Below are 10,142 nucleotides of genomic sequence, written 5' to 3'. Positions count from 1 at the left end.
CACATGTCCATGAACCGGAATGGCTTTGGCCCAAGACTGTTATATTCTCTGAGATTTACAACAATTGGGCTATGGTCAGAAATTCCAGGTGGTCTATACTCAGCAAAAGCAAGTGGGAAGTGCTGCAGCCAGAGATCATTTATCAGAGCTCTGTCAAGACGGGCATATTTCCTTTCAGAGACAGTGGCTCTGTTATTCCAAGACAGAGGATGGCCAATCGAGCGGAGATCCATCAAAGAGCAGCTATTGATGCAATCATTAAAATCTTCAATGTCATGCTGGTTGTGAAGAGCACCATATGATCTCTCAGAGTGATCCCTAATTACATTAAAATCTCCCATCACAATCCACGGGTCTTGGATAGTCGAATTCAGGCTTTTTAAATCTTGCCAGAGAATTTTACGATCACCCCCGTAGTTTCTGCCATAGACAACAGTGAGCTTGAAAGCTTGATTGGTTTGTAAAAGCCTGACACTAGCATGGATGAATTGGCTCGAATCCCTTAGGATGTCAAGCTTAACGCGGTCCGGATCCCACAGAATCCAAATCCGCCCCTTAATCACATGGTTGTAGTTGCCAAAAGAATTCCAAGAATCACAAATGTCATATACATGGTCTTTCATCATCGGCTCTTTTGCTTTGGTTTCTTGAAGACAGCATATAGGCACATTTGAACCTCTGATCAAATTTTTAACCTCACCCTTTTTTCTCCGGGAGCAAATTCCTCTTATATTCCAAGAGGCAATAACTTTCATTGAGAACTGTTGGGGGGAGTTTGAAGGGGGCTCTCAGAAGAGCAAAGTTCAGAAGAGTTGCTAGAAGGCAAATGATTTTGAGAAATACCAGATCCAGAGCTAGTGACAAGTTGATTTGGTCTCAGCTCAAGCCTCTGGACATTTTCTAAATCTACTCTCTTTAGAGGGTCAGCTGAATAAGGATTTACAGTTGTCTTCTCATATTCATTTTTGTTTGGGAGGCCTGGGGAGCACTTATTCTTGAGCGCAGGGAAGAGATTTTCTTCATCTGATCCAGATGACTGGTCCTCCGCCGGTGTAGTTTGAGACTCTGAATTTTCCATTTGGCTGGTCTTGCAGGGGTGCAGATTAAGTTTCTCTGAGTTGTCTACTTCAGCTGGCAATACTGTTGAGCTTTCCTCAGGGAGAATTTGGGGTTGTTGAGTATGCTTTTCTGAAGATTCTTCACCAGGGATGGGGCCTTTTTTGCCGGGTTCATTTGGGTCATCAACTCCATCACCGCAGAGATCTACAGTGCTGTCCTCCTCGACCAGAGAAGAGAAGCTGTTACGGAGGACACCGCTCGTCGCTTGAAGGTCGTTGGCAGAACTCTTTTGGATGATAGTAGGAGGAATGACAGTGGGCTCCTCTACAAGAGATTGTCTTATGGAGCATACCGGTCTCCATTCCTGTTTTTGGGGCAGGCTTCTCGGTTTTGGATCATTTGGCTGGGTGCTCTTGGGACAAGCTTCGGTTTGATGACTAAAATTCTTGCAGCACTTGCAAGCATTTGGCCTCCAGTCATATTCGACAATTTGATGATGGATGCCTGTAGATGAGTGGATTGGAATAGTGTCAGGATATGGATCTCCAGCCTCAACTTCCACACAGAGCCTTGCAAAGCTTAGTCTGGTTTGTTCAGCAGTTTGTGAGTCCATATAGAGGGGATGTCCGATGTAACTTGCTATTTTACTGATCCCGTCGGCGCTCCAGAATTGAAGAGGTAGTCCGGGGAGCCGAATCCAGATGGGAACTGAAGTGAGTTCGAGCTTTTCCAGAAGCATACCTGGATACCATTTCCTGAGAACGAGCGGCCTTCCGTCATATGAATGTTCACCTGATTCCAGCACATAGTTGCAATCCTCCGGGCAGGTAAAATGAAAGAGATAAAATCCCTTACTCAGGGTGTATAGACACAACTCACCTTTCAGCTTCCACTTCCTCATTAGGTTTTCTCGGAGATTCATGAAGTATGGGCGTCTACCGATAAAGTAGCCAACCAAAGAGTTCTGCCATTTGCTTGCTATTCTTGTGGTTTCTTCTTCCTGGAAGAGGATTTGCCTATTCCCCTGCTCATCAGCGTGGGGTTTCACAAATTTCAATTTAGTTATTACAGTGCCTTTTTTCTGCTCAAAAAGGGATCGCCATGGATTACTGGTTTTGGGGGGATTTTGAGTTGGAGCATCAGTTCGAGTTTCTTGAAGGTGTGGGTTTGCAGCATTTTCCTGTGATGTACTAGGGGTATTTTCAAGATTGGGAGCGGTATGGCCCTTCAAATTATGAAAAGTAGAAGTTTCTGCTCCTTCCAGGTTTGGAAACTCGAGGCTGTCAAAGTTAATAGTCTGGGGTTTGATAGATGGACCAGCGGTTAAGGGGGGGAATTGCACGGTTACTTCATTTGTCTGGGTAAAATTCTCCTCGGGTTCTCTATTCTGACCAGAGCAACTACGGTTAAGAAAATTTCCTTTTTTGGGGCTGGGTTCCGAAGATAGGTTAGCCATACTACTTTGGGAAATCATCTTCAAGCTTGAGCTCTCCTTGGGGCCTGGTACATCATGAAAAAGAAACTGATTTATGCAGGGGGGAGGGGGGGGCCTGTATTCACTGATGGTTTCAACATCATAGTCAATAGAGTTTTGGGTTTGCAAGAGCTTGGGGTCTTGCACCTTTTTTTCCTGGTTCTTCTTTTTCTCCAAGCTACCTGCAATTTGCCTGCGATTGCTTTTTTTTTTTTTTTTTTTCTTATTCTTACCAGAGCTATTAGTCGAGGATGAGTGGAACCTTTCAAGGTCTGCAGTAGACAGACGGTTGTCTCCCTGGCCTTGAGGATGCTGCAGTGAGGGTCCTTGTAGGATACCAAAACTTGGGGGCGCATGAAGGGCGTGGGCCCTTATTTGGGAGATCCTTGAAGGGCTTGGGCCCTCTGTCGATTTTTTATTTGATATTTTATCTGCTTGAAAGAGCCATGGAGGAGGGGTCTCCGGGGGGAGCTGCTGGACGGAAGTCAGGGAACTTGTGTTCTTGAGTTTTTCAAATCCGAACTCTTCTTCAAGTTCCCTTATTACTTTTGAGACGAGATCAGGAGTTTTTCCCAGCTTGTCTTCTCTACAGATTTGAGGAGGATTCCTCGGGTGGGGTTTCGTCTGCCTCAAGCTCTCTGCGAAAGCTTCAGCAGAACTGAAATCTAAAATATTTTGACCCCCAGGGTCCGGAGGGTTGGAGGCCATGACTGGATGCTCGTTGATTTGGGGGGAAACTGGGGAGCATTTTTATCAAAACACTTGAGCGCAGAAATCATTTCCCTGCTAAGACGGTTGGAGGCCATGACTGGATGCCCTGCTAAGACGGTTGTTGCAGGACAATATCTTATAAAAGTTGAAACCTCCTCCTTGGATAAAAAGCCTAATCAATTCTCTGGCCAGGGTGCTTGGGGGGGTTTTGACAGCCGACCGGCTTCTATATTAACCATCCTATTCTCTATGTATTTTTTATTATTATTAAGCATATACCTTGCTCTCAAGATACTTATTCTTGGGTTTGGGTGTAATAGCTTTCTGCTTCTTGGACGAGTGCCTTTTTATTGAAGTTATTAGGGTTTCTGCAATGTATGAATCTATCAGTTTATGACTTTGATTCACAACTTTTACTTCCTATTTATCCAATTTCATGGTTTGCATTCATGAATACTAGTTCCTGTTTAATCCAATTTCATGGACTCTAGTTCCTGTTTAATCCCACTTCATGGCTTTTAGTTCCTGTTTTATCCAGTTTCAAGGTTCGATTCATGGAATGTCCCTGTTGGGGGTTTTATTGGGTTCTTCTTCCATCTCCATCTTGATGTGTTAATGTTGGGAGATTTATTAATGGGGTTTTCATCCATCTCCAGATTAATAATTGATTTGGAGGTGATTTAGGCATTTTTTCATGGAAATTTTTGTTGTTTTTTCGTGCTAAGTTTTTGGAGGGGGATTTTGGTGGTTTTTATCATAGGAGAGTTTAGGGGATTTCCACTTCCCGGAAACAAAACTCTCATAGAAACTCTTTTCCTTTCCAATTCTTTTCCATTTCCTTTCCACTTGCCATGTCATTTCCTTTTCCTTTCTCAGGAGATACACAACAAAGAGTCACGTATCACTCTTTTGAGGGTGTTCTCTACACTTTACCTTGATTTTCAGCCCAGCATCAACTCGGCTGCTGATTTAATTATGTTCATGTTTTTATTGAATCAAATATCGGAATAGGGCAGAATCGGAATAGGATGCCAATTCGGATGCAGGTTCAAATAATCCAAATGGACCCTAATTGCAACCATGGTTTAAAATTTTGACCGAAATCCGAAATTTTGGTTACCGGTGGGGACCGAAACCGAAAATTTCCGAAATTCAATTTTTCGCCTTTTACCAAATTTCGGATTTCGGTCCGAAATTTCGGTAATTTAGGTCCGAAATTTCGGTTTAAAGACATTATTTATTAAAAAAAAAAAGTGTTACAAAATTTCAGTCTGAAATTTCGGTTTTTGGTGGGGTCTGAAACGGTTACTGAAACCGGAATTTTAAACCTTGATTGCAACTAGAGACGATATAGACGCCAAATCCCGGTCTAGGATCACTCTTCTTCTACAAATTGACTAATTTTAAGAACATCCAAAAGACCAAACTGAAATTGACAAACGATTTGATCATTTCCGTAGTGTTTTTTGCATTATGTTGAAGAAACAATACCTTTACTCCGGTGACATGTAAGTTACCTTGCTAGCGTTCTGCATTGTCCACGTGGAAATGTGCACAGTAATTCACCGAACGGCAATAAAAAAAGGGCCACCCCCGAAAATCCAAGTTTAAAAAATTAGACGGATGAGACAGTTGGCCTTGTGTTAATAATTAGGGATTTGCTAAGCAATTATCCCCAAAAGCCATTTCGTGCCTCACTTGCAGGAGACAACAGCCACATCACATGAATTAAATGTATACGGGATCCGTTTGGTTGCCGGAGTTTTTTTTATTCTTGGGACTTTTGTGGGATTTCCTCAGGAAACCCATGTTTGGTTGGTGGGCCCAAAATAATCCCAATAACCAAAATAACCCCACACGAAACCCTAGGAAGGAAAAAAAAATACTCCCATGAACCAAAAATAAGCTTGAGAAGAATTTTGTTTCTTCCTAACAGTTCAAGCAACCAAACAAAGCAGTCAACCAAAGATAGGATTTTATTTTACCGGGATACTTCTAGGACTTTTTTTTCTCACCAATCTCCTTGGATTTTTTTTCTCCCACATAAATTCCGGGGAAAAAAAATCCGGCAACCAAACAGAGAAAAGACACTTTTTCCTTAAAATGACAAAACTATCCTCCAATGCTTATGTGGCGTGAACAGGTTTGTTGGGTTCCACACTTGGTTGTACTATCGGTTTCCATAACAGCACTCTGATTGGATAATCCTAGTATTAAGGATTGGATTATACGGCTTCATCACAAGAAAAAAAGGCAAGACCGGTTTGCCGATATCCGATATCCGATATGGCGATATACCTTCCTTGACTCCGTTCCATGCTCAGGAAGTTGATATAATAATGTTGAATGATTACATACAACCCTAATAGTGCTTTCATAAAGTGCAATTAAGGGATAAATAATGAAAATAAAGATAACTTTTAAAAAGAGATATCCTAATCAAAGTTGCTACTCTACCACGGAAATAATCTATCTGACGGCCAGATAATTACTAGATTTGATCTATTCTAACATTTATCTTACACATGAGCTGTCCATTCGGAACGGCACCAAGATCAAATGTCATGCTTACCATAAATTCTATAGGACCCAAAATTGCCATTTTTGCACAGCTATACAGTAAAAATTAGGGTTGCAAGTTGGGTTGGGTTTTACTCGACTCGACCTGCAAATAACTTGGGTCGGGTTAAGAAATCATAGGTCATGGGTAGGGTAGGGTTCGGTTTTAACTTTTAAATAGAAACACCCAACCCAATGTTGAGTAGGGTCAGGTTTAAAGAGAAAAAAAAAACCAAAACCCGAACCCGACCCAACTCATATAGGTGTACAATGACTTTCTTAACTATCACTTAAATAACCTTTCTTAAATATCTCTTAAATAACCTGCTAATTATTTTACAATATATTGATATATTTGTCATGTTTGTGATGTGAAAAAATAGTTTCCTTCTAAATTCTTACACTTCATGATATAAATTTAGAGACTCTTGGTTTGAAATTTGCTGTTTTCTATAATCTTTGAAATTAGTCAAAATCCTAGACTAAAAATACAATAACATCCGGCCCGAGATAATTTTTCTGGTAGGGTAGGGTTTTGGAAAACCTGACCTGCCCGACCCAAGTTGCAACCTTAGTAAAATGACTCCATGCTAGCTGTTCTCGCTATCTTTGAAAATAATTTCATAATGTTGCTTTTATGGGATTTAATTCAATTGGATCTTATCATGGTTTTTGCTATATGAAGGGGAGGGGAGACAGGGAAGACAGAGGAGGCATTTGTCTTTAGCTGAGATAGAGTTTTGCTTTAAATAATCAAAGTGGCTGCACAATCACCTATCAACTCGAACCAGTGAGTAACCAAGTTGAATTCTTAATCCAGTTTTCTGAAGTGAACTATATATGAGGAATGCTAAACTCAGAAGCACCCTTGCAAAAATCAGATGAAAGGGCGTCCCCATTGGTTGTAGGTCACCCATGTGCATTTACTGTTTTTTGACATTTACATTTTATAAATGCACCTTGGTGACATGGGGACAGCCTTTCATCTGAGTTACGCAAGGGGTGCTCTTGAGAAGTAGGAATACTTTAAAGTGTAAATGAATTACATAAAAAAACAACAAGAGGTGAATAGAGTAGAGAAGGAGAGAAACAACCCTTCTATAAGTTATTTATTATTGCAAAATCTAGGAATAGCATCATGGACAAGCTGCTGCTATAAATTAGTTATTATGGTGGCAGCAACACATTTTTGCATCAATAGCTGCTTCATATTTGCAATATCCACTAGCAGCGCCCGTTGACTGGCAATCCCTATTGCAAGCAGTTTCCGACTCACAAACAAAACCAGTGCAGGTTTCGTAAGGGGCCGCTGTCACCTTTTCAACTGTACAGGGAAAGATGAAACTTATACTTGTTAGATATAACAGAGAAAGCAAGTTTTGGGCTTCTTTGGAGCCACCGAAATTAATTCTTATTTGTAATTACAATTATTTAAATAAAAGGTCCAGTTTGTTTTGGATTTTGAGAACTGATGGTGAGTTCAAAACTCATTATTTGACTCAATTTTATGTTTAATTTTGAGTCCAATAACCAATTTTGGACTCGCTAGAGGTTCTCAAGATCCAAAACAAACCGTGGTTTGAGAGAGAGAGAGAGAGAGAGAGAGAGAGAGGTTTACCTGACAATGAAGATGTGATGAAAAGGATCAACATAAGGGCCAGAGGGATTCGCTTCATTAAATCTGAGGAAGGCATGGCTCTGGCAAACAACTTAACGATTGGGGGTGAGTTGGAAGGGTGTTGGCATTGAGCCATTTTTATAGTGGAGGATGGTGAATCCTTTAGATTTCATTTTACCCTCTTGGAGATTTTGTTGTTTTTACTTCAAAATTATTGTTATTTTTAGAGTGACAAGTGACCACCCAAATATATCTTAGATACATCACAACATTGTGATCCTTTGGGGTGCATTTGGACTGCTGGAATCGGGAGTCGATATTGCTATTGGATGGTGAATCCTTTAGATTTCATTTTACCCTCTTGGAGATTTTGTTGTTTTTACTCCAAAATTATTGTTATTTTTAGAGAGACAAGTGACCACCCAAATATATCTTAGATACATCACAACATTGTGATCCTTTGGGGTGCGTTTGGACTGCTGGAATCGGGAGTCGATATTGCTATTACATTCCAATCGAATTTCAATTCCCTCAGTAAACGGAATAATGATTCCAATTCTAGTGTTTGTGTAAGTAATTTAGCCTCTTACAACGGTAAGCGTGGAAATTAATCACAGATAGGAGAAGTTTGTAGCCTAACGAGTGCAAATAGAGAGAGAAAGTGGAAAAAGTCCAAAGTGTTGGACGTTTCTTCTCATTTCATTAATTTTCATTCAAAAGTCAAAAACTGCTATTCTCTTACAATTCGTATGGAGTAATAGTATTCCTTCTCCAAATCAAATAACAAACTAAATAAATAAATAACCTACTAGGCAACAATGCCCATTTGACAACACACTAATATAGCAAGGACTGTTTTCTACAATAAGGAATTATGTAAAGAAAGATTCACAATAAAAACTTACATTTAATTTTGAGGAACTACGACAACCAATTGTGAGCCCTGTGCCGATTATTGGACTAAAAATTACATTTAATTTTGAGTCCAATAATAGGTGTTAGAACTCACAATCAATTGTCAGAATCATAAACAAACAAAGGCTAAAAGACACTCAGGCTCTGTTCATTTCAGATTTTGACAACCGATTGTAAGTCCAAAACCTATTATTGGACTCAAAATTACATTTAGATTTGAGTCCAATAATCGGTTTAGGGATGGCTATCGGTTGTCATAATATGAAACGAACAGGGCCTTATTGGGCCTCATTTTTTATATTTACATGACCAGATTCGTTGATCCGAATAGCAACCATAAGTCAGGCTCAGGCCAAATGCTAGTGGGGACACCTTTATTGGATAATCGCTGAATGTCGATTTTGTTGTCTCTAGAGACTCTTGGCGTGAAATTTGTTGTTTTTTAAAATCTTTGATTTTTTTTAGCGAGACAACCCATCTAGATTAGGCAACCTGATTGGATTAGTATTTAGGTTAGATTGGAATATTCTACACTAATCTCTTTTCATAGTTAACTTGATTTATTTCTATGTTTATCATCTAAGTGCTCTGCATAAGCACTACTTGATTCTCTACTAATAGCATCCAAGAATTAGTAAAATCCGAGAGAGAGAGAGAGAGAGAGAGAGAGAGAGATGGAAGTTGCTCAGGGAATCGTGTGTGCTTAATGGAGGAAGAGAAGGAGATGAGAAGAGTCTAATTTAGTTAGAAATTTTAAAAAGTCCAAAAATTAAAAAGTTACTTTTTACTTTTGTGCTTTAAAATTTTGAGGGAAGATTCAAAATTGAAAGATCCCTCTTATTTTCAAAAAGCACTTGAACTTTGTGGTTAGTGTGGCTTGAGCCCAAAACCTTAGAGTGTGTGGAGAGGTTCTCAACTACAATGCAAAACATTTAGTCCCCACATTGGAACTTTTGAAAGAGTTTCACATCCCTATAAGGTGGAGTGGGAGGAACGGCTTGAACCTATCTTTTGGGAGGGCATTGGATTTTGTTGGGTGACCCAGTTTTATATGAACACAAGTTCATATACATACGAAAGCACGGCGGGCCGGGCAGGGGTCCAGCTTTGGGTAAAATTAAAGTATCTTTTTGGTGCCCAAAACATTTTGATTTTTTATTAATTACTAAACAAATATTATATTCCCAAACATTTTGGTAATGACACACATTAAACGTGAACCGTTTCATATCTAACTGTTGGGAGAGAAACATTTTGTCACTTAATGTGCTTTTACTTCTCCTCCAAAATTCATATTTCTCTCCATAAAAGAGAAAGATGGCAGCACTGTTTAGTACAAATTTTGGCAAAGAAAAACACAGAGAATACATGTTGTTCTATTAATGTTTTACACATACAAATCAAGATTTCACTCATTCCTTCTTACGTTCTGTGTCTGATCACATTTCAAGGTGGTTCTAATGGACCAATCAACCAGTGCACGTGCATTGGAGCCTGTTTTGGCCGTTTTATCTTAGAGTGTCGATTCGCGGATCCCGGTTGCACCATAGGGGACGGATACGATTCTTAAAGAGAGTGACCATGTGGCACAATTCAGCCTTCCTTCATTATCAACAATTTGATTTCTGAAAGGGTTTTTCATAAAATAAGTGTAATTTGATTTTCTAAGTTTCATTCAATTTCTAGAATTTTAACAGTACATAAGTTTTGGATCTGAGTTGCACTAATTTGGGGCCGAGTAACCAACTTGGGTTCTAATAACCAATATATTCTTGGGTCCGAGTAATCAAGTTGGGTCTGACCTTC

This window comes from Tasmannia lanceolata, unplaced genomic scaffold (genome assembly GCF_043159265.1).
Source record: "Tasmannia lanceolata isolate RefF3 unplaced genomic scaffold, GAP_Taslan_0.1 ptg000018l, whole genome shotgun sequence".
In the NCBI taxonomy this organism is placed as follows: Eukaryota; Viridiplantae; Streptophyta; class Magnoliopsida; order Canellales; family Winteraceae; genus Tasmannia; species Tasmannia lanceolata.
This window is presented reverse-complemented; position numbering follows the sequence as displayed.